Here is a 21,283-nt window from a genome sequence, read left to right as displayed (position 1 = left end):
GAGGCTGAGGCCGGGGAAGGCGTGAGCCCGGGAGGCGGAGCTTGCAGTGAGCCGAGATGGCGCCACTGCACTCCAGCCTGGGCGACAGAGCGAGACTCCGTCTGGAAGAAAAGGAAAGAAAAAGCAAAAAGCCAAAGAAAAAGCCTACAGCACCCGGTATTCCCAGGCGGTCTCCCATCCAAGTACTAACCAGGCCCGACCCTGCTTAGCTTCCGAGATCAGACGAGATCGGGCGCGTTCAGGGTGGTATGGCCGTAGACGCCGAAGGAGGCGCCTGGCTGCCCCAAGAGCCCGGCCCGGCCCGGCCGTGCCCGCCGGATTGCGGCCGTCACCGCCAGCCCGGGGCCGCGGGGCTCGGATCGGGGACCCCCGAGCCGCTGGCCCGCGGCCTTCCCCCCGGCTCCCGCGCTCCCGAGCTTCCACCACATCGGGCCCGCTCGGAGCAGGGAGTGCTCCGAGGCGTCAGGGCCCAGGGCCCACGATCCTGGGACGCCCTCCGGTCCTCCGCCCTGTCGCGGAGGCAGCGTTCTGGATCCCTCGCCGCACAGGGGCTCCTGCGAGGCCCCCTCTTGCCCCACCCACCCAGAGCCGTCAGGGCTGGCCCAAGGCGAACAGCCGGCGCAGCGGCGCGGGGCCTTTCTCTCACAACGCCCCCACCACGGTCGCTTGTCCCGACCAAGACCCGGCCGGGGGGCAAGAGGGCGTGGGGTGTAGCCGGTCGGGGGGTGGCCCTGTTTTGCCCCGCGCTGGCACTAGAGGCGGCGGCCTGATCTCGGGTGAGAGGGCCTGAGAGAAACCCAGACACACCCCACCACCACCAGGAGCAAATCCACTCCCCCACACAGAGACAACACGCGGGCGCGCTCGCACGCGCTCGCGCGGACACACACACACAGACACACACACAGACACAGACACACACGCACGCACACGCACGCGCGCGCACGCACACACACACGCGGCTTGGAGGAGAGCAAGGACGAGATGGATGGAGAGATAGAAACTGAGGGAGGGAGAGAGACAGCGATCGAGAGAGACAGGCGAGGGCGAGAGGGAAGGAGACAGACAGAGAGGCTGAGAAAGAGAGAGGGACAGAGAAAGAGAGAGAGAGAGAGACAGAGAGACAGAGGGAAAACGACAGAAGTAGCGCGAGGTCCAGGGGGAAACCTAGAAGAGAGAGGCGGAGGGAGCTAGAGAGCGAGAGCGATAGAGCCTTAGAGAGGAAGCGCCCGGCTCCGTTAGGCAGCGCCCTCTTGAGCAGGCCGGGGCAGGGTGGAGGGGGCTTGGGCTGCGCCAGAACACGCGGGCCAGGCGGTCCGTGCGAGAGGAGCAACGGAGCGCGGAGACGGGCTTTTTCTTGGATGAATTGCTTGCTTTGGAGGTGGGTTTCGTAGGCTCCTGCCTTTCTTGGCACCTCCCTGTGCTCTGGGTGCCTTGCGGCGGGCCCCGAGATTTGCAGAGCGTGCCCGCCCGTTTGGCGGGAGCCGTGGCCCCGGGCGGGCCCGGAGGCCTGGGTCTCCGGCGTGTCCTCGGGACTGGAGTCGTCGACACGAAGTGGGGGGCATTGGGAATCCCGGGTGCACAGGGACTGTTTTCCTGGTGGCTGGCGAAGCAATGCCCTTCCCCCGGGTAAAGCAGCCCATGCGTTCTGGAGCCGAGGTCTTGGCTGGCGTCTGTGGTTCCCGCTGCCCCTGCCCGCCCCTTCCCCCGGTTTGGAAGGGTGCGACGACGGCGCCCGACGGGTGAATGGAATCGCCTGGGCGTTCCGGGAGCGGGAAGGTACCGCGAACGGCAGGGAACCCGCGGCTGCGCCTTTGGGGTCCGGCCCGCTGCCCTCCCAGGCTGGAGCCGGGCTCCTGGCGGGGCGGCGGCGAGGCGGAAGCGGTGGGATGCTGCTGCCCGGCGTGCAGTAGGGGCGGAGCCCCAGGAGGAGGACCCCGGCTGCGGCTGCGGCGGGGGTGTAGGTGGGCGGTAAAGGGGGAGCAGAGTCAGGGGAGGTTGGCAAGCATGGCGACTGTAGGGGGAAGGGAGGCAGCGGGGAAGCCAAAAGAGCCTACAGCAGGCCGGGCGGGCGCGGTGGCTCCCGCCTGTAATCCCAGCACTCTGGGAGGCCGAGGCGGGTGGATCACGAGGTCAGGAGCTCGAGACCATCCCGGCTGACAGGGTGAAACCCCGTCTCTAGGAAAAATAGAAAAAATTAGCCGGGCGTGGTGGCGGGCGCCTGTAGGCCCAGCTACTCGGGAGGCTGAGGCCGGGGAATGGCGTGAGCCCGGGAGGCGGAGCTTGCAGTGAGCCGAGATGGCGCCACTGCACTCCAGCCTGGGCGACAGAGCGAGACTCCGTCTGGAAGAAAAGGAAAGAAAAAGCAAAAAGCCAAAGAAAAAGCCTACAGCACCCGGTATTCCCAGGCGGTCTCCCATCCAAGTACTAACCAGGCCCGACCCTGCTTAGCTTCCGAGATCAGACGAGATCGGGCGCGTTCAGGGTGGTATGGCCGTAGACGCCGAAGGAGGCGCCTGGCTGCCCCAAGAGCCCGGCCCGGCCCGGCCGTGCCCGCCGGATTGCGGCCGTCACCGCCAGCCCGGGGCCGCGGGGCTCGGATCGGGGACCCCCGAGCCGCTGGCCCGCGGCCTTCCCCCCGGCTCCCGCGCTCCCGAGCTTCCACCACATCGGGCCCGCTCGGAGCAGGGAGTGCTCCGAGGCGTCAGGGCCCAGGGCCCACGATCCTGGGACGCCCTCCGGTCCTCCGCCCTGTCGCGGAGGCAGCGTTCTGGATCCCTCGCCGCACAGGGGCTCCTGCGAGGCCCCCTCTTGCCCCACCCACCCAGAGCCGTCAGGGCTGGCCCAAGGCGAACAGCCGGCGCAGCGGCGCGGGGCCTTTCTCTCACAACGCCCCCACCACGGTCGCTTGTCCCGACCAAGACCCGGCCGGGGGGCAAGAGGGCGTGGGGTGTAGCCGGTCGGGGGGTGGCCCTGTTTTGCCCCGCGCTGGCACTAGAGGCGGCGGCCTGATCTCGGGTGAGAGGGCCTGAGAGAAACCCAGACACACCCCACCACCACCAGGAGCAAATCCACTCCCCCACACAGAGACAACACGCGGGCGCGCTCACACGCGCTCGCGCGGACACACACACACAGACACACACACAGACACAGACACACACGCACGCACACGCACGCGCGCGCACGCACACACACACGCGGCTTGGAGGAGAGCAAGGACGAGATGGATGGAGAGATAGAAACTGAGGGAGGGAGAGAGACAGCGATCGAGAGAGACAGGCGAGGGCGAGAGGGAAGGAGACAGACAGAGAGGCTGAGAAAGAGAGAGGGACAGAGAAAGAGAGAGAGAGAGAGACAGAGAGACAGAGGGAAAACGACAGAAGTAGCGCGAGGTCCAGGGGGAAACCTAGAAGAGAGAGGCGGAGGGAGCTAGAGAGCGAGAGCGATAGAGCCTTAGAGAGGAAGCGCCCGGCTCCGTTAGGCAGCGCCCTCTTGAGCAGGCCGGGGCAGGGTGGAGGGGGCTTGGGCTGCGCCAGAACACGCGGGCCAGGCGGTCCGTGCGAGAGGAGCAACGGAGCGCGGAGACGGGCTTTTTCTTGGATGAATTGCTTGCTTTGGAGGTGGGTTTCGTAGGCTCCTGCCTTTCTTGGCACCTCCCTGTGCTCTGGGTGCCTTGCGGCGGGCCCCGAGATTTGCAGAGCGTGCCCGCCCGTTTGGCGGGAGCCGTGGCCCCGGGCGGGCCCGGAGGCCTGGGTCTCCGGCGTGTCCTCGGGACTGGAGTCGTCGACACGAAGTGGGGGGCATTGGGAATCCCGGGTGCACAGGGACTGTTTTCCTGGTGGCTGGCGAAGCAATGCCCTTCCCCCGGGTAAAGCAGCCCATGCGTTCTGGAGCCGAGGTCTTGGCTGGCGTCTGTGGTTCCCGCTGCCCCTGCCCGCCCCTTCCCCCGGTTTGGAAGGGTGCGACGACGGCGCCCGACGGGTGAATGGAATCGCCTGGGCGTTCCGGGAGCGGGAAGGTACCGCGAACGGCAGGGAACCCGCGGCTGCGCCTTTGGGGTCCGGCCCGCTGCCCTCCCAGGCTGGAGCCGGGCTCCTGGCGGGGCGGCGGCGAGGCGGAAGCGGTGGGATGCTGCTGCCCGGCGTGCAGTAGGGGCGGAGCCCCAGGAGGAGGACCCCGGCTGCGGCTGCGGCGGGGGTGTAGGTGGGCGGTAAAGGGGGAGCAGAGTCAGGGGAGGTTGGCAAGCATGGCGACTGTAGGGGGAAGGGAGGCAGCGGGGAAGCCAAAAGAGCCTACAGCAGGCCGGGCGGGCGCGGTGGCTCCCGCCTGTAATCCCAGCACTCTGGGAGGCCGAGGCGGGTGGATCACGAGGTCAGGAGCTCGAGACCATCCCGGCTGACAGGGTGAAACCCCGTCTCTAGGAAAAATAGAAAAAATTAGCCGGGCGTGGTGGCGGGCGCCTGTAGGCCCAGCTACTCGGGAGGCTGAGGCCGGGGAATGGCGTGAGCCCGGGAGGCGGAGCTTGCAGTGAGCCGAGATGGCGCCACTGCACTCCAGCCTGGGCGACAGAGCGAGACTCCGTCTGGAAGAAAAGGAAAGAAAAAGCAAAAAGCCAAAGAAAAAGCCTACAGCACCCGGTATTCCCAGGCGGTCTCCCATCCAAGTACTAACCAGGCCCGACCCTGCTTAGCTTCCGAGATCAGACGAGATCGGGCGCGTTCAGGGTGGTATGGCCGTAGACGCCGAAGGAGGCGCCTGGCTGCCCCAAGAGCCCGGCCCGGCCCGGCCGTGCCCGCCGGATTGCGGCCGTCACCGCCAGCCCGGGGCCGCGGGGCTCGGATCGGGGACCCCCGAGCCGCTGGCCCGCGGCCTTCCCCCCGGCTCCCGCGCTCCCGAGCTTCCACCACATCGGGCCCGCTCGGAGCAGGGAGTGCTCCGAGGCGTCAGGGCCCAGGGCCCACGATCCTGGGACGCCCTCCGGTCCTCCGCCCTGTCGCGGAGGCAGCGTTCTGGATCCCTCGCCGCACAGGGGCTCCTGCGAGGCCCCCTCTTGCCCCACCCACCCAGAGCCGTCAGGGCTGGCCCAAGGCGAACAGCCGGCGCAGCGGCGCGGGGCCTTTCTCTCACAACGCCCCCACCACGGTCGCTTGTCCCGACCAAGACCCGGCCGGGGGGCAAGAGGGCGTGGGGTGTAGCCGGTCGGGGGGTGGCCCTGTTTTGCCCCGCGCTGGCACTAGAGGCGGCGGCCTGATCTCGGGTGAGAGGGCCTGAGAGAAACCCAGACACACCCCACCACCACCAGGAGCAAATCCACTCCCCCACACAGAGACAACACGCGGGCGCGCTCGCACGCGCTCGCGCGGACACACACACACAGACACACACACAGACACAGACACACACGCACGCACACGCACGCGCGCGCACGCACACACACACGCGGCTTGGAGGAGAGCAAGGACGAGATGGATGGAGAGATAGAAACTGAGGGAGGGAGAGAGACAGCGATCGAGAGAGACAGGCGAGGGCGAGAGGGAAGGAGACAGACAGAGAGGCTGAGAAAGAGAGAGGGACAGAGAAAGAGAGAGAGAGAGAGACAGAGAGACAGAGGGAAAACGACAGAAGTAGCGCGAGGTCCAGGGGGAAACCTAGAAGAGAGAGGCGGAGGGAGCTAGAGAGCGAGAGCGATAGAGCCTTAGAGAGGAAGCGCCCGGCTCCGTTAGGCAGCGCCCTCTTGAGCAGGCCGGGGCAGGGTGGAGGGGGCTTGGGCTGCGCCAGAACACGCGGGCCAGGCGGTCCGTGCGAGAGGAGCAACGGAGCGCGGAGACGGGCTTTTTCTTGGATGAATTGCTTGCTTTGGAGGTGGGTTTCGTAGGCTCCTGCCTTTCTTGGCACCTCCCTGTGCTCTGGGTGCCTTGCGGCGGGCCCCGAGATTTGCAGAGCGTGCCCGCCCGTTTGGCGGGAGCCGTGGCCCCGGGCGGGCCCGGAGGCCTGGGTCTCCGGCGTGTCCTCGGGACTGGAGTCGTCGACACGAAGTGGGGGGCATTGGGAATCCCGGGTGCACAGGGACTGTTTTCCTGGTGGCTGGCGAAGCAATGCCCTTCCCCCGGGTAAAGCAGCCCATGCGTTCTGGAGCCGAGGTCTTGGCTGGCGTCTGTGGTTCCCGCTGCCCCTGCCCGCCCCTTCCCCCGGTTTGGAAGGGTGCGACGACGGCGCCCGACGGGTGAATGGAATCGCCTGGGCGTTCCGGGAGCGGGAAGGTACCGCGAACGGCAGGGAACCCGCGGCTGCGCCTTTGGGGTCCGGCCCGCTGCCCTCCCAGGCTGGAGCCGGGCTCCTGGCGGGGCGGCGGCGAGGCGGAAGCGGTGGGATGCTGCTGCCCGGCGTGCAGTAGGGGCGGAGCCCCAGGAGGAGGACCCCGGCTGCGGCTGCGGCGGGGGTGTAGGTGGGCGGTAAAGGGGGAGCAGAGTCAGGGGAGGTTGGCAAGCATGGCGACTGTAGGGGGAAGGGAGGCAGCGGGGAAGCCAAAAGAGCCTACAGCAGGCCGGGCGGGCGCGGTGGCTCCCGCCTGTAATCCCAGCACTCTGGGAGGCCGAGGCGGGTGGATCACGAGGTCAGGAGCTCGAGACCATCCCGGCTGACAGGGTGAAACCCCGTCTCTAGGAAAAATAGAAAAAATTAGCCGGGCGTGGTGGCGGGCGCCTGTAGGCCCAGCTACTCGGGAGGCTGAGGCCGGGGAAGGCGTGAGCCCGGGAGGCGGAGCTTGCAGTGAGCCGAGATGGCGCCACTGCACTCCAGCCTGGGCGACAGAGCGAGACTCCGTCTGGAAGAAAAGGAAAGAAAAAGCAAAAAGCCAAAGAAAAAGCCTACAGCACCCGGTATTCCCAGGCGGTCTCCCATCCAAGTACTAACCAGGCCCGACCCTGCTTAGCTTCCGAGATCAGACGAGATCGGGCGCGTTCAGGGTGGTATGGCCGTAGACGCCGAAGGAGGCGCCTGGCTGCCCCAAGAGCCCGGCCCGGCCCGGCCGTGCCCGCCGGATTGCGGCCGTCACCGCCAGCCCGGGGCCGCGGGGCTCGGATCGGGGACCCCCGAGCCGCTGGCCCGCGGCCTTCCCCCCGGCTCCCGCGCTCCCGAGCTTCCACCACATCGGGCCCGCTCGGAGCAGGGAGTGCTCCGAGGCGTCAGGGCCCAGGGCCCACGATCCTGGGACGCCCTCCGGTCCTCCGCCCTGTCGCGGAGGCAGCGTTCTGGATCCCTCGCCGCACAGGGGCTCCTGCGAGGCCCCCTCTTGCCCCACCCACCCAGAGCCGTCAGGGCTGGCCCAAGGCGAACAGCCGGCCCAGCCGCGCGGGGCCTTTCTCTCACAACGCCCCCACCACGGTCGCTTGTCCCGACCAAGACCCGGCCGGGGGGCAAGAGGGCGTGGGGTGTAGCCGGTCGGGGGGTGGCCCTGTTTTGCCCCGCGCTGGCACTAGAGGCGGCGGCCTGATCTCGGGTGAGAGGGCCTGAGAGAAACCCAGACACACCCCACCACCACCAGGAGCAAATCCACTCCCCCACACAGAGACAACACGCGGGCGCGCTCGCACGCGCTCGCGCGGACACACACACACAGACACACACACAGACACAGACACACACGCACGCACACGCACGCGCGCGCACGCACACACACACGCGGCTTGGAGGAGAGCAAGGACGAGATGGATGGAGAGATAGAAACTGAGGGAGGGAGAGAGACAGCGATCGAGAGAGACAGGCGAGGGCGAGAGGGAAGGAGACAGACAGAGAGGCTGAGAAAGAGAGAGGGACAGAGAAAGAGAGAGAGAGAGAGACAGAGAGACAGAGGGAAAACGACAGAAGTAGCGCGAGGTCCAGGGGGAAACCTAGAAGAGAGAGGCGGAGGGAGCTAGAGAGCGAGAGCGATAGAGCCTTAGAGAGGAAGCGCCCGGCTCCGTTAGGCAGCGCCCTCTTGAGCAGGCCGGGGCAGGGTGGAGGGGGCTTGGGCTGCGCCAGAACACGCGGGCCAGGCGGTCCGTGCGAGAGGAGCAACGGAGCGCGGAGACGGGCTTTTTCTTGGATGAATTGCTTGCTTTGGAGGTGGGTTTCGTAGGCTCCTGCCTTTCTTGGCACCTCCCTGTGCTCTGGGTGCCTTGCGGCGGGCCCCGAGATTTGCAGAGCGTGCCCGCCCGTTTGGCGGGAGCCGTGGCCCCGGGCGGGCCCGGAGGCCTGGGTCTCCGGCGTGTCCTCGGGACTGGAGTCGTCGACACGAAGTGGGGGGCATTGGGAATCCCGGGTGCACAGGGACTGTTTTCCTGGTGGCTGGCGAAGCAATGCCCTTCCCCCGGGTAAAGCAGCCCATGCGTTCTGGAGCCGAGGTCTTGGCTGGCGTCTGTGGTTCCCGCTGCCCCTGCCCGCCCCTTCCCCCGGTTTGGAAGGGTGCGACGACGGCGCCCGACGGGTGAATGGAATCGCCTGGGCGTTCCGGGAGCGGGAAGGTACCGCGAACGGCAGGGAACCCGCGGCTGCGCCTTTGGGGTCCGGCCCGCTGCCCTCCCAGGCTGGAGCCGGGCTCCTGGCGGGGCGGCGGCGAGGCGGAAGCGGTGGGATGCTGCTGCCCGGCGTGCAGTAGGGGCGGAGCCCCAGGAGGAGGACCCCGGCTGCGGCTGCGGCGGGGGTGTAGGTGGGCGGTAAAGGGGGAGCAGAGTCAGGGGAGGTTGGCAAGCATGGCGACTGTAGGGGGAAGGGAGGCAGCGGGGAAGCCAAAAGAGCCTACAGCAGGCCGGGCGGGCGCGGTGGCTCCCGCCTGTAATCCCAGCACTCTGGGAGGCCGAGGCGGGTGGATCACGAGGTCAGGAGCTCGAGACCATCCCGGCTGACAGGGTGAAACCCCGTCTCTAGGAAAAATAGAAAAAATTAGCCGGGCGTGGTGGCGGGCGCCTGTAGGCCCAGCTACTCGGGAGGCTGAGGCCGGGGAATGGCGTGAGCCCGGGAGGCGGAGCTTGCAGTGAGCCGAGATGGCGCCACTGCACTCCAGCCTGGGCGACAGAGCGAGACTCCGTCTGGAAGAAAAGGAAAGAAAAAGCAAAAAGCCAAAGAAAAAGCCTACAGCACCCGGTATTCCCAGGCGGTCTCCCATCCAAGTACTAACCAGGCCCGACCCTGCTTAGCTTCCGAGATCAGACGAGATCGGGCGCGTTCAGGGTGGTATGGCCGTAGACGCCGAAGGAGGCGCCTGGCTGCCCCAAGAGCCCGGCCCGGCCCGGCCGTGCCCGCCGGATTGCGGCCGTCACCGCCAGCCCGGGGCCGCGGGGCTCGGATCGGGGACCCCCGAGCCGCTGGCCCGCGGCCTTCCCCCCGGCTCCCGCGCTCCCGAGCTTCCACCACATCGGGCCCGCTCGGAGCAGGGAGTGCTCCGAGGCGTCAGGGCCCAGGGCCCACGATCCTGGGACGCCCTCCGGTCCTCCGCCCTGTCGCGGAGGCAGCGTTCTGGATCCCTCGCCGCACAGGGGCTCCTGCGAGGCCCCCTCTTGCCCCACCCACCCAGAGCCGTCAGGGCTGGCCCAAGGCGAACAGCCGGCGCAGCGGCGCGGGGCCTTTCTCTCACAACGCCCCCACCACGGTCGCTTGTCCCGACCAAGACCCGGCCGGGGGGCAAGAGGGCGTGGGGTGTAGCCGGTCGGGGGGTGGCCCTGTTTTGCCCCGCGCTGGCACTAGAGGCGGCGGCCTGATCTCGGGTGAGAGGGCCTGAGAGAAACCCAGACACACCCCACCACCACCAGGAGCAAATCCACTCCCCCACACAGAGACAACACGCGGGCGCGCTCGCACGCGCTCGCGCGGACACACACACACAGACACACACACAGACACAGACACACACGCACGCACACGCACGCGCGCGCACGCACACACACACGCGGCTTGGAGGAGAGCAAGGACGAGATGGATGGAGAGATAGAAACTGAGGGAGGGAGAGAGACAGCGATCGAGAGAGACAGGCGAGGGCGAGAGGGAAGGAGACAGACAGAGAGGCTGAGAAAGAGAGAGGGACAGAGAAAGAGAGAGAGAGAGAGACAGAGAGACAGAGGGAAAACGACAGAAGTAGCGCGAGGTCCAGGGGGAAACCTAGAAGAGAGAGTCGGAGGGAGCTAGAGAGCGAGAGCGATAGAGCCTTAGAGAGGAAGCGCCCGGCTCCGTTAGGCAGCGCCCTCTTGAGCAGGCCGGGGCAGGGTGGAGGGGGCTTGGGCTGCGCCAGAACACGCGGGCCAGGCGGTCCGTGCGAGAGGAGCAACGGAGCGCGGAGACGGGCTTTTTCTTGGATGAATTGCTTGCTTTGGAGGTGGGTTTCGTAGGCTCCTGCCTTTCTTGGCACCTCCCTGTGCTCTGGGTGCCTTGCGGCGGGCCCCGAGATTTGCAGAGCGTGCCCGCCCGTTTGGCGGGAGCCGTGGCCCCGGGCGGGCCCGGAGGCCTGGGTCTCCGGCGTGTCCTCGGGACTGGAGTCGTCGACACGAAGTGGGGGGCATTGGGAATCCCGGGTGCACAGGGACTGTTTTCCTGGTGGCTGGCGAAGCAATGCCCTTCCCCCGGGTAAAGCAGCCCATGCGTTCTGGAGCCGAGGTCTTGGCTGGCGTCTGTGGTTCCCGCTGCCCCTGCCCGCCCCTTCCCCCGGTTTGGAAGGGTGCGACGACGGCGCCCGACGGGTGAATGGAATCGCCTGGGCGTTCCGGGAGCGGGAAGGTACCGCGAACGGCAGGGAACCCGCGGCTGCGCCTTTGGGGTCCGGCCCGCTGCCCTCCCAGGCTGGAGCCGGGCTCCTGGCGGGGCGGCGGCGAGGCGGAAGCGGTGGGATGCTGCTGCCCGGCGTGCAGTAGGGGCGGAGCCCCAGGAGGAGGACCCCGGCTGCGGCTGCGGCGGGGGTGTAGGTGGGCGGTAAAGGGGGAGCAGAGTCAGGGGAGGTTGGCAAGCATGGCGACTGTAGGGGGAAGGGAGGCAGCGGGGAAGCCAAAAGAGCCTACAGCAGGCCGGGCGGGCGCGGTGGCTCCCGCCTGTAATCCCAGCACTCTGGGAGGCCGAGGCGGGTGGATCACGAGGTCAGGAGCTCGAGACCATCCCGGCTGACAGGGTGAAACCCCGTCTCTAGGAAAAATAGAAAAAATTAGCCGGGCGTGGTGGCGGGCGCCTGTAGGCCCAGCTACTCGGGAGGCTGAGGCCGGGGAATGGCGTGAGCCCGGGAGGCGGAGCTTGCAGTGAGCCGAGATGGCGCCACTGCACTCCAGCCTGGGCGACAGAGCGAGACTCCGTCTGGAAGAAAAGGAAAGAAAAAGCAAAAAGCCAAAGAAAAAGCCTACAGCACCCGGTATTCCCAGGCGGTCTCCCATCCAAGTACTAACCAGGCCCGACCCTGCTTAGCTTCCGAGATCAGACGAGATCGGGCGCGTTCAGGGTGGTATGGCCGTAGACGCCGAAGGAGGCGCCTGGCTGCCCCAAGAGCCCGGCCCGGCCCGGCCGTGCCCGCCGGATTGCGGCCGTCACCGCCAGCCTGGGGCCGCGGGGCTCGGATCGGGGACCCCCGAGCCGCTGGCCCGCGGCCTTCCCCCCGGCTCCCGCGCTCCCGAGCTTCCACCACATCGGGCCCGCTCGGAGCAGGGAGTGCTCCGAGGCGTCAGGGCCCAGGGCCCACGATCCTGGGACGCCCTCCGGTCCTCCGCCCTGTCGCGGAGGCAGCGTTCTGGATCCCTCGCCGCACAGGGGCTCCTGCGAGGCCCCCTCTTGCCCCACCCACCCAGAGCCGTCAGGGCTGGCCCAAGGCGAACAGCCGGCGCAGCGGCGCGGGGCCTTTCTCTCACAACGCCCCCACCACGGTCGCTTGTCCCGACCAAGACCCGGCCGGGGGGCAAGAGGGCGTGGGGTGTAGCCGGTCGGGGGGTGGCCCTGTTTTGCCCCGCGCTGGCACTAGAGGCGGCGGCCTGATCTCGGGTGAGAGGGCCTGAGAGAAACCCAGACACACCCCACCACCACCAGGAGCAAATCCACTCCCCCACACAGAGACAACACGCGGGCGCGCTCGCACGCGCTCGCGCGGACACACACACACAGACACACACACAGACACAGACACACACGCACGCACACGCACGCGCGCGCACGCACACACACACGCGGCTTGGAGGAGAGCAAGGACGAGATGGATGGAGAGATAGAAACTGAGGGAGGGAGAGAGACAGCGATCGAGAGAGACAGGCGAGGGCGAGAGGGAAGGAGACAGACAGAGAGGCTGAGAAAGAGAGAGGGACAGAGAAAGAGAGAGAGAGAGAGACAGAGAGACAGAGGGAAAACGACAGAAGTAGCGCGAGGTCCAGGGGGAAACCTAGAAGAGAGAGGCGGAGGGAGCTAGAGAGCGAGAGCGATAGAGCCTTAGAGAGGAAGCGCCCGGCTCCGTTAGGCAGCGCCCTCTTGAGCAGGCCGGGGCAGGGTGGAGGGGGCTTGGGCTGCGCCAGAACACGCGGGCCAGGCGGTCCGTGCGAGAGGAGCAACGGAGCGCGGAGACGGGCTTTTTCTTGGATGAATTGCTTGCTTTGGAGGTGGGTTTCGTAGGCTCCTGCCTTTCTTGGCACCTCCCTGTGCTCTGGGTGCCTTGCGGCGGGCCCCGAGATTTGCAGAGCGTGCCCGCCCGTTTGGCGGGAGCCGTGGCCCCGGGCGGGCCCGGAGGCCTGGGTCTCCGGCGTGTCCTCGGGACTGGAGTCGTCGACACGAAGTGGGGGGCATTGGGAATCCCGGGTGCACAGGGACTGTTTTCCTGGTGGCTGGCGAAGCAATGCCCTTCCCCCGGGTAAAGCAGCCCATGCGTTCTGGAGCCGAGGTCTTGGCTGGCGTCTGTGGTTCCCGCTGCCCCTGCCCGCCCCTTCCCCCGGTTTGGAAGGGTGCGACGACGGCGCCCGACGGGTGAATGGAATCGCCTGGGCGTTCCGGGAGCGGGAAGGTACCGCGAACGGCAGGGAACCCGCGGCTGCGCCTTTGGGGTCCGGCCCGCTGCCCTCCCAGGCTGGAGCCGGGCTCCTGGCGGGGCGGCGGCGAGGCGGAAGCGGTGGGATGCTGCTGCCCGGCGTGCAGTAGGGGCGGAGCCCCAGGAGGAGGACCCCGGCTGCGGCTGCGGCGGGGGTGTAGGTGGGCGGTAAAGGGGGAGCAGAGTCAGGGGAGGTTGGCAAGCATGGCGACTGTAGGGGGAAGGGAGGCAGCGGGGAAGCCAAAAGAGCCTACAGCAGGCCGGGCGGGCGCGGTGGCTCCCGCCTGTAATCCCAGCACTCTGGGAGGCCGAGGCGGGTGGATCACGAGGTCAGGAGCTCGAGACCATCCCGGCTGACAGGGTGAAACCCCGTCTCTAGGAAAAATAGAAAAAATTAGCCGGGCGTGGTGGCGGGCGCCTGTAGGCCCAGCTACTCGGGAGGCTGAGGCCGGGGAATGGCGTGAGCCCGGGAGGCGGAGCTTGCAGTGAGCCGAGATGGCGCCACTGCACTCCAGCCTGGGCGACAGAGCGAGACTCCGTCTGGAAGAAAAGGAAAGAAAAAGCAAAAAGCCAAAGAAAAAGCCTACAGCACCCGGTATTCCCAGGCGGTCTCCCATCCAAGTACTAACCAGGCCCGACCCTGCTTAGCTTCCGAGATCAGACGAGATCGGGCGCGTTCAGGGTGGTATGGCCGTAGACGCCGAAGGAGGCGCCTGGCTGCCCCAAGAGCCCGGCCCGGCCCGGCCGTGCCCGCCGGATTGCGGCCGTCACCGCCAGCCCGGGGCCGCGGGGCTCGGATCGGGGACCCCCGAGCCGCTGGCCCGCGGCCTTCCCCCCGGCTCCCGCGCTCCCGAGCTTCCACCACATCGGGCCCGCTCGGAGCAGGGAGTGCTCCGAGGCGTCAGGGCCCAGGGCCCACGATCCTGGGACGCCCTCCGGTCCTCCGCCCTGTCGCGGAGGCAGCGTTCTGGATCCCTCGCCGCACAGGGGCTCCTGCGAGGCCCCCTCTTGCCCCACCCACCCAGAGCCGTCAGGGCTGGCCCAAGGCGAACAGCCGGCGCAGCGGCGCGGGGCCTTTCTCTCACAACGCCCCCACCACGGTCGCTTGTCCCGACCAAGACCCGGCCGGGGGGCAAGAGGGCGTGGGGTGTAGCCGGTCGGGGGGTGGCCCTGTTTTGCCCCGCGCTGGCACTAGAGGCGGCGGCCTGATCTCGGGTGAGAGGGCCTGAGAGAAACCCAGACACACCCCACCACCACCAGGAGCAAATCCACTCCCCCACACAGAGACAACACGCGGGCGCGCTCGCACGCGCTCGCGCGGACACACACACACAGACACACACACAGACACAGACACACACGCACGCACACGCACGCGCGCGCACGCACACACACACGCGGCTTGGAGGAGAGCAAGGACGAGATGGATGGAGAGATAGAAACTGAGGGAGGGAGAGAGACAGCGATCGAGAGAGACAGGCGAGGGCGAGAGGGAAGGAGACAGACAGAGAGGCTGAGAAAGAGAGAGGGACAGAGAAAGAGAGAGAGAGAGAGACAGAGAGACAGAGGGAAAACGACAGAAGTAGCGCGAGGTCCAGGGGGAAACCTAGAAGAGAGAGGCGGAGGGAGCTAGAGAGCGAGAGCGATAGAGCCTTAGAGAGGAAGCGCCCGGCTCCGTTAGGCAGCGCCCTCTTGAGCAGGCCGGGGCAGGGTGGAGGGGGCTTGGGCTGCGCCAGAACACGCGGGCCAGGCGGTCCGTGCGAGAGGAGCAACGGAGCGCGGAGACGGGCTTTTTCTTGGATGAATTGCTTGCTTTGGAGGTGGGTTTCGTAGGCTCCTGCCTTTCTTGGCACCTCCCTGTGCTCTGGGTGCCTTGCGGCGGGCCCCGAGATTTGCAGAGCGTGCCCGCCCGTTTGGCGGGAGCCGTGGCCCCGGGCGGGCCCGGAGGCCTGGGTCTCCGGCGTGTCCTCGGGACTGGAGTCGTCGACACGAAGTGGGGGGCATTGGGAATCCCGGGTGCACAGGGACTGTTTTCCTGGTGGCTGGCGAAGCAATGCCCTTCCCCCGGGTAAAGCAGCCCATGCGTTCTGGAGCCGAGGTCTTGGCTGGCGTCTGTGGTTCCCGCTGCCCCTGCCCGCCCCTTCCCCCGGTTTGGAAGGGTGCGACGACGGCGCCCGACGGGTGAATGGAATCGCCTGGGCGTTCCGGGAGCGGGAAGGTACCGCGAACGGCAGGGAACCCGCGGCTGCGCCTTTGGGGTCCGGCCCGCTGCCCTCCCAGGCTGGAGCCGGGCTCCTGGCGGGGCGGCGGCGAGGCGGAAGCGGTGGGATGCTGCTGCCCGGCGTGCAGTAGGGGCGGAGCCCCAGGAGGAGGACCCCGGCTGCGGCTGCGGCGGGGGTGTAGGTGGGCGGTAAAGGGGGAGCAGAGTCAGGGGAGGTTGGCAAGCATGGCGACTGTAGGGGGAAGGGAGGCAGCGGGGAAGCCAAAAGAGCCTACAGCAGGCCGGGCGGGCGCGGTGGCTCCCGCCTGTAATCCCAGCACTCTGGGAGGCCGAGGCGGGTGGATCACGAGGTCAGGAGCTCGAGACCATCCCGGCTGACAGGGTGAAACCCCGTCTCTAGGAAAAATAGAAAAAATTAGCCGGGCGTGGTGGCGGGCGCCTGTAGGCCCAGCTACTCGGGAGGCTGAGGCCGGGGAATGGCGTGAGCCCGGGAGGCGGAGCTTGCAGTGAGCCGAGATGGCGCCACTGCACTCCAGCCTGGGCGACAGAGCGAGACTCCGTCTGGAAGAAAAGGAAAGAAAAAGCAAAAAGCCAAAGAAAAAGCCTACAGCACCCGGTATTCCCAGGCGGTCTCCCATCCAAGTACTAACCAGGCCCGACCCTGCTTAGCTTCCGAGATCAGACGAGATCGGGCGCGTTCAGGGTGGTATGGCCGTAGACGCCGAAGGAGGCGCCTGGCTGCCCCAAGAGCCCGGCCCGGCCCGGCCGTGCCCGCCGGATTGCGGCCGTCACCGCCAGCCCGGGGCCGCGGGGCTCGGATCGGGGACCCCCGAGCCGCTGGCCCGCGGCCTTCCCCCCGGCTCCCGCGCTCCCGAGCTTCCACCACATCGGGCCCGCTCGGAGCAGGGAGTGCTCCGAGGCGTCAGGGCCCAGGGCCCACGATCCTGGGACGCCCTCCGGTCCTCCGCCCTGTCGCGGAGGCAGCGTTCTGGATCCCTCGCCGCACAGGGGCTCCTGCGAGGCCCCCTCTTGCCCCACCCACCCAGAGCCGTCAGGGCTGGCCCAAGGCGAACAGCCGGCGCAGCGGCGCGGGGCCTTTCTCTCACAACGCCCCCACCACGGTCGCTTGTCCCGACCAAGACCCGGCCGGGGGGCAAGAGGGCGTGGGGTGTAGCCGGTCGGGGGGTGGCCCTGTTTTGCCCCGCGCTGGCACTAGAGGCGGCGGCCTGATCTCGGGTGAGAGGGCCTGAGAGAAACCCAGACACACCCCACCACCACCAGGAGCAAATCCACTCCCCCACACAGAGACAACACGCGGGCGCGCTCGCACGCGCTCGCGCGGACACACACACACAGACACACACACAGACACAGACACACACGCACGCACACGCACGCGCGCGCACGCACACACACACGCGGCTTGGAGGAGAGCAAGGACGAGATGGATGGAGAGATAGAAACTGAGGGAGGGAGAGAGACAGCGATCGAGAGAGACAGGCGAGGGCGAGAGGGAAGGAGACAGACAGAGAGGCTGAGAAAGAGAGAGGGACAGAGAAAGAGAGAGAGAGAGAGACAGAGAGACAGAGGGAAAACGACAGAAGTAGCGCGAGGTCCAGGGGGAAACCTAGAAGAGAGAGGCGGAGGGAGCTAGAGAGCGAGAGCGATAGAGCCTTAGAGAGGAAGCGCCCGGCTCCGTTAGGCAGCGCCCTCTTGAGCAGGCCGGGGCAGGGTGGAGGGGGCTTGGGCTGCGCCAGAACACGCGGGCCAGGCGGTCCGTGCGAGAGGAGCAACGGAGCGCGGAGACGGGCTTTTTCTTGGATGAATTGCTTGCTTTGGAGGTGGGTTTCGTAGGCTCCTGCCTTTCTTGGCACCTCCCTGTGCTCTGGGTGCCTTGCGGCGGGCCCCGAGATTTGCAGAGCGTGCCCGCCCGTTTGGCGGGAGCCGTGGCCCCGGGCGGGCCCGGAGGCCTGGGTCTCCGGCGTGTCCTCGGGACTGGAGTCGTCGACACGAAGTGGGGGGCATTGGGAATCCCGGGTGCACAGGGACTGTTTTCCTGGTGGCTGGCGAAGCAATGCCCTTCCCCCGGGTAAAGCAGCCCATGCGTTCTGGAGCCGAGGTCTTGGCTGGCGTCTGTGGTTCCCGCTGCCCCTGCCCGCCCCTTCCCCCGGTTTGGAAGGGTGCGACGACGGCGCCCGACGGGTGAATGGAATCGCCTGGGCGTTCCGGGAGCGGGAAGGTACCGCGAACGGCAGGGAACCCGCGGCTGCGCCTTTGGGGTCCGGCCCGCTGCCCTCCCAGGCTGGAGCCGGGCTCCTGGCGGGGCGGCGGCGAGGCGGAAGCGGTGGGATGCTGCTGCCCGGCGTGCAGTAGGGGCGGAGCCCCAGGAGGAGGACCCCGGCTGCGGCTGCGGCGGGGGTGTAGGTGGGCGGTAAAGGGGGAGCAGAGTCAGGGGAGGTTGGCAAGCATGGCGACTGTAGGGGGAAGGGAGGCAGCGGGGAAGCCAAAAGAGCCTACAGCAGGCCGGGCGGGCGCGGTGGCTCCCGCCTGTAATCCCAGCACTCTGGGAGGCCGAGGCGGGTGGATCACGAGGTCAGGAGCTCGAGACCATCCCGGCTGACAGGGTGAAACCCCGTCTCTAGGAAAAATAGAAAAAATTAGCCGGGCGTGGTGGCGGGCGCCTGTAGGCCCAGCTACTCGGGAGGCTGAGGCCGGGGAATGGCGTGAGCCCGGGAGGCAGAGCTTGCAGTGAGCCGAGATGGCGCCACTGCACTCCAGCCTGGGCGACAGAGCGAGACTCCGTCTGGAAGAAAAGGAAAGAAAAAGCAAAAAGCCAAAGAAAAAGCCTACAGCACCCGGTATTCCCAGGCGGTCTCCCATCCAAGTACTAACCAGGCCCGACCCTGCTTAGCTTCCGAGATCAGACGAGATCGGGCGCGTTCAGGGTGGTATGGCCGTAGACGCCGAAGGAGGCGCCTGGCTGCCCCAAGAGCCCGGCCCGGCCCGGCCGTGCCCGCCGGATTGCGGCCGTCACCGCCAGCCCGGGGCCGCGGGGCTCGGATCGGGGACCCCCGAGCCGCTGGCCCGCGGCCTTCCCCCCGGCTCCCGCGCTCCCGAGCTTCCACCACATCGGGCCCGCTCGGAGCAGGGAGTGCTCCGAGGCGTCAGGGCCCAGGGCCCACGATCCTGGGACGCCCTCCGGTCCTCCGCCCTGTCGCGGAGGCAGCGTTCTGGATCCCTCGCCGCACAGGGGCTCCTGCGAGGCCCCCTCTTGCCCCACCCACCCAGAGCCGTCAGGGCTGGCCCAAGGCGAACAGCCGGCCCAGCCGCGCGGGGCCTTTCTCTCACAACGCCCCCACCACGGTCGCTTGTCCCGACCAAGACCCGGCCGGGGGGCAAGAGGGCGTGGGGTGTAGCCGGTCGGGGGGTGGCCCTGTTTTGCCCCGCGCTGGCACTAGAGGCGGCGGCCTGATCTCGGGTGAGAGGGCCTGAGAGAAACCCAGACACACCCCACCACCACCAGGAGCAAATCCACTCCCCCACACAGAGACAACACGCGGGCGCGCTCGCACGCGCTCGCGCGGACACACACACACAGACACACACACAGACACAGACACACACGCACGCACACGCACGCGCGCGCACGCACACACACACGCGGCTTGGAGGAGAGCAAGGACGAGATGGATGGAGAGATAGAAACTGAGGGAGGGAGAGAGACAGCGATCGAGAGAGACAGGCGAGGGCGAGAGGGAAGGAGACAGACAGAGAGGCTGAGAAAGAGAGAGGGACAGAGAAAGAGAGAGAGAGAGAGACAGAGAGACAGAGGGAAAACGACAGAAGTAGCGCGAGGTCCAGGGGGAAACCTAGAAGAGAGAGGCGGAGGGAGCTAGAGAGCGAGAGCGATAGAGCCTTAGAGAGGAAGCGCCCGGCTCCGTTAGGCAGCGCCCTCTTGAGCAGGCCGGGGCAGGGTGGAGGGGGCTTGGGCTGCGCCAGAGCACGCGGGCCAGGCGGTCCGTGCGAGAGGAGCAACGGAGCGCGGAGACGGGCTTTTTCTTGGATGAATTGCTTGCTTTGGAGGTGGGTTTCGTAGGCTCCTGCCTTTCTTGGCACCTCCCTGTGCTCTGGGTGCCTTGCGGCGGGCCCCGAGATTTGCAGAGCGTGCCCGCCCGTTTGGCGGGAGCCGTGGCCCCGGGCGGGCCCGGAGGCCTGGGTCTCCGGCGTGTCCTCGGGACTGGAGTCGTCGACACGAAGTGGGGGGCATTGGGAATCCCGGGTGCACAGGGACTGTTTTCCTGGTGGCTGGCGAAGCAATGCCCTTCCCCCGGGTAAAGCAGCCCATGCGTTCTGGAGCCGAGGTCTTGGCTGGCGTCTGTGGTTCCCGCTGCCCCTGCCCGCCCCTTCCCCCGGTTTGGAAGGGTGCGACGACGGCGCCCGACGGGTGAATGGAATCGCCTGGGCGTTCCGGGAGCGGGAAGGTACCGCGAACGGCAGGGAACCCGCGGCTGCGCCTTTGGGGTCCGGCCCGCTGCCCTCCCAGGCTGGAGCCGGGCTCCTGGCGGGGCGGCGGCGAGGCGGAAGCGGTGAGATGCTGCTGCCCGGCGTGCAGTAGGGGCGGAGCCCCAGGAGGAGGACCCCGGCTGCGGCTGCGGCGGGGGTGTAGGTGGGCGGTAAAGGGGGAGCAGAGTCAGGGGAGGTTGGCAAGCATGGCGACTGTAGGGGGAAGGGAGGCAGCGGGGAAGCCAAAAGAGCCTACAGCAGGCCGGGCGGGCGCGGTGGCTCCCGCCTGTAATCCCAGCACTCTGGGAGGCCGAGGCGGGTGGATCACGAGGTCAGGAGCTCGAGACCATCCCGGCTGACAGGGTGAAACCCCGTCTCTAGGAAAAATAGAAAAAATTAGCCGGGCGTGGTGGCGGGCGCCTGTAGGCCCAGCTACTCGGGAGGCTGAGGCCGGGGAATGGCGTGAGCCCGGGAGGCGGAGCTTGCAGTGAGCCGAGATGGCGCCACTGCACTCCAGCCTGGGCGACAGAGCGAGACTCCGTCTGGAAGAAAAGGAAAGAAAAAGCAAAAAGCCAAAGAAAAAGCCTACAGCACCCGGTATTCCCAGGCGGTCTCCCATCCAAGTACTAACCAGGCCCGACCCTGCTTAGCTTCCGAGATCAGACGAGATCGGGCGCGTTCAGGGTGGTATGGCCGTAGACGCCGAAGGAGGCGCCTGGCTGCCCCAAGAGCCCGGCCCGGCCCGGCCGTGCCCGCCGGATTGCGGCCGTCACCGCCAGCCCGGGGCCGCGGGGCTCGGATCGGGGACCCCCGAGCCGCTGGCCCGCGGCCTTCCCCCCGGCTCCCGCGCTCCCGAGCTTCCACCACATCGGGCCCGCTCGGAGCAGGGAGTGCTCCGAGGCGTCAGGGCCCAGGGCCCACGATCCTGGGACGCCCTCCGGTCCTCCGCCCTGTCGCGGAGGCAGCGTTCTGGATCCCTCGCCGCACAGGGGCTCCTGCGAGGCCCCCTCTTGCCCCACCCACCCAGAGCCGTCAGGGCTGGCCCAAGGCGAACAGCCGGCGCAGCGGCGCGGGGCCTTTCTCTCACAACGCCCCCACCACGGTCGCTTGTCCCGACCAAGACCCGGCCGGGGGGCAAGAGGGCGTGGGGTGTAGCCGGTCGGGGGGTGGCCCTGTTTTGCCCCGCGCTGGCACTAGAGGCGGCGGCCTGATCTCGGGTGAGAGGGCCTGAGAGAAACCCAGACACACCCCACCACCACCAGGAGCAAATCCACTCCCCCACACAGAGACAACACGCGGGCGCGCTCGCACGCGCTCGCGCGGACACACACACACAGACACACACACAGACACAGACACACACGCACGCACACGCACGCGCGCGCACGCACACACACACGCGGCTTGGAGGAGAGCAAGGACGAGATGGATGGAGAGATAGAAACTGAGGGAGGGAGAGAGACAGCGATCGAGAGAGACAGGCGAGGGCGAGAGGGAAGGAGACAGACAGAGAGGCTGAGAAAGAGAGAGGGACAGAGAAAGAGAGA

General features: G+C 67.7%; 10 non-coding genes across 10 annotated transcripts; all 10 read right to left on the bottom strand.

Annotated features, from left to right (window-relative positions):
- Positions 1–141: 141 nt before the first annotated feature.
- Positions 142–260, bottom strand: LOC134729977 (5S ribosomal RNA). Its single transcript, XR_010111561.1, has one exon. It is a non-coding gene; the product is annotated as a 5S ribosomal RNA (ribosomal RNA).
- Positions 261–2,383: 2,123 nt separating this feature from the next.
- LOC134729974 (5S ribosomal RNA) lies at positions 2,384–2,502 on the bottom strand. The gene has a single exon (XR_010111556.1). It is a non-coding gene; the product is annotated as a 5S ribosomal RNA (ribosomal RNA).
- Positions 2,503–4,625: 2,123 nt separating this feature from the next.
- Positions 4,626–4,744, bottom strand: LOC134729973 (5S ribosomal RNA). Its single transcript, XR_010111555.1, has one exon. It is a non-coding gene; the product is annotated as a 5S ribosomal RNA (ribosomal RNA).
- A 2,122-nt stretch (positions 4,745–6,866) lies between these two features.
- On the bottom strand, positions 6,867–6,985 carry LOC134729971 (5S ribosomal RNA). Its single transcript, XR_010111552.1, has one exon. It is a non-coding gene; the product is annotated as a 5S ribosomal RNA (ribosomal RNA).
- Positions 6,986–9,108: 2,123 nt separating this feature from the next.
- On the bottom strand, positions 9,109–9,227 carry LOC134729970 (5S ribosomal RNA). Its single transcript, XR_010111551.1, has one exon. It is a non-coding gene; the product is annotated as a 5S ribosomal RNA (ribosomal RNA).
- Positions 9,228–11,350: 2,123 nt separating this feature from the next.
- On the bottom strand, positions 11,351–11,469 carry LOC134729968 (5S ribosomal RNA). Its single transcript, XR_010111550.1, has one exon. It is a non-coding gene; the product is annotated as a 5S ribosomal RNA (ribosomal RNA).
- A 2,123-nt stretch (positions 11,470–13,592) lies between these two features.
- Positions 13,593–13,711, bottom strand: LOC134729967 (5S ribosomal RNA). The gene has a single exon (XR_010111549.1). It is a non-coding gene; the product is annotated as a 5S ribosomal RNA (ribosomal RNA).
- A 2,123-nt stretch (positions 13,712–15,834) lies between these two features.
- Positions 15,835–15,953, bottom strand: LOC134729966 (5S ribosomal RNA). The gene has a single exon (XR_010111548.1). It is a non-coding gene; the product is annotated as a 5S ribosomal RNA (ribosomal RNA).
- A 2,123-nt stretch (positions 15,954–18,076) lies between these two features.
- LOC134729965 (5S ribosomal RNA) lies at positions 18,077–18,195 on the bottom strand. Its single transcript, XR_010111547.1, has one exon. It is a non-coding gene; the product is annotated as a 5S ribosomal RNA (ribosomal RNA).
- Positions 18,196–20,318: 2,123 nt separating this feature from the next.
- Positions 20,319–20,437, bottom strand: LOC134729964 (5S ribosomal RNA). The gene has a single exon (XR_010111546.1). It is a non-coding gene; the product is annotated as a 5S ribosomal RNA (ribosomal RNA).
- Between the last annotated feature and the right edge of the window lie 846 nt (positions 20,438–21,283).

This window comes from Pan paniscus, chromosome 1 (genome assembly GCF_029289425.2).
Source record: "Pan paniscus chromosome 1, NHGRI_mPanPan1-v2.0_pri, whole genome shotgun sequence".
Taxonomy (NCBI): Eukaryota; Metazoa; Chordata; class Mammalia; order Primates; family Hominidae; genus Pan; species Pan paniscus.
The sequence above is the reverse complement of the archived record's forward strand: the minus strand, read 5'-3'. Positions and strand labels throughout refer to the sequence as shown.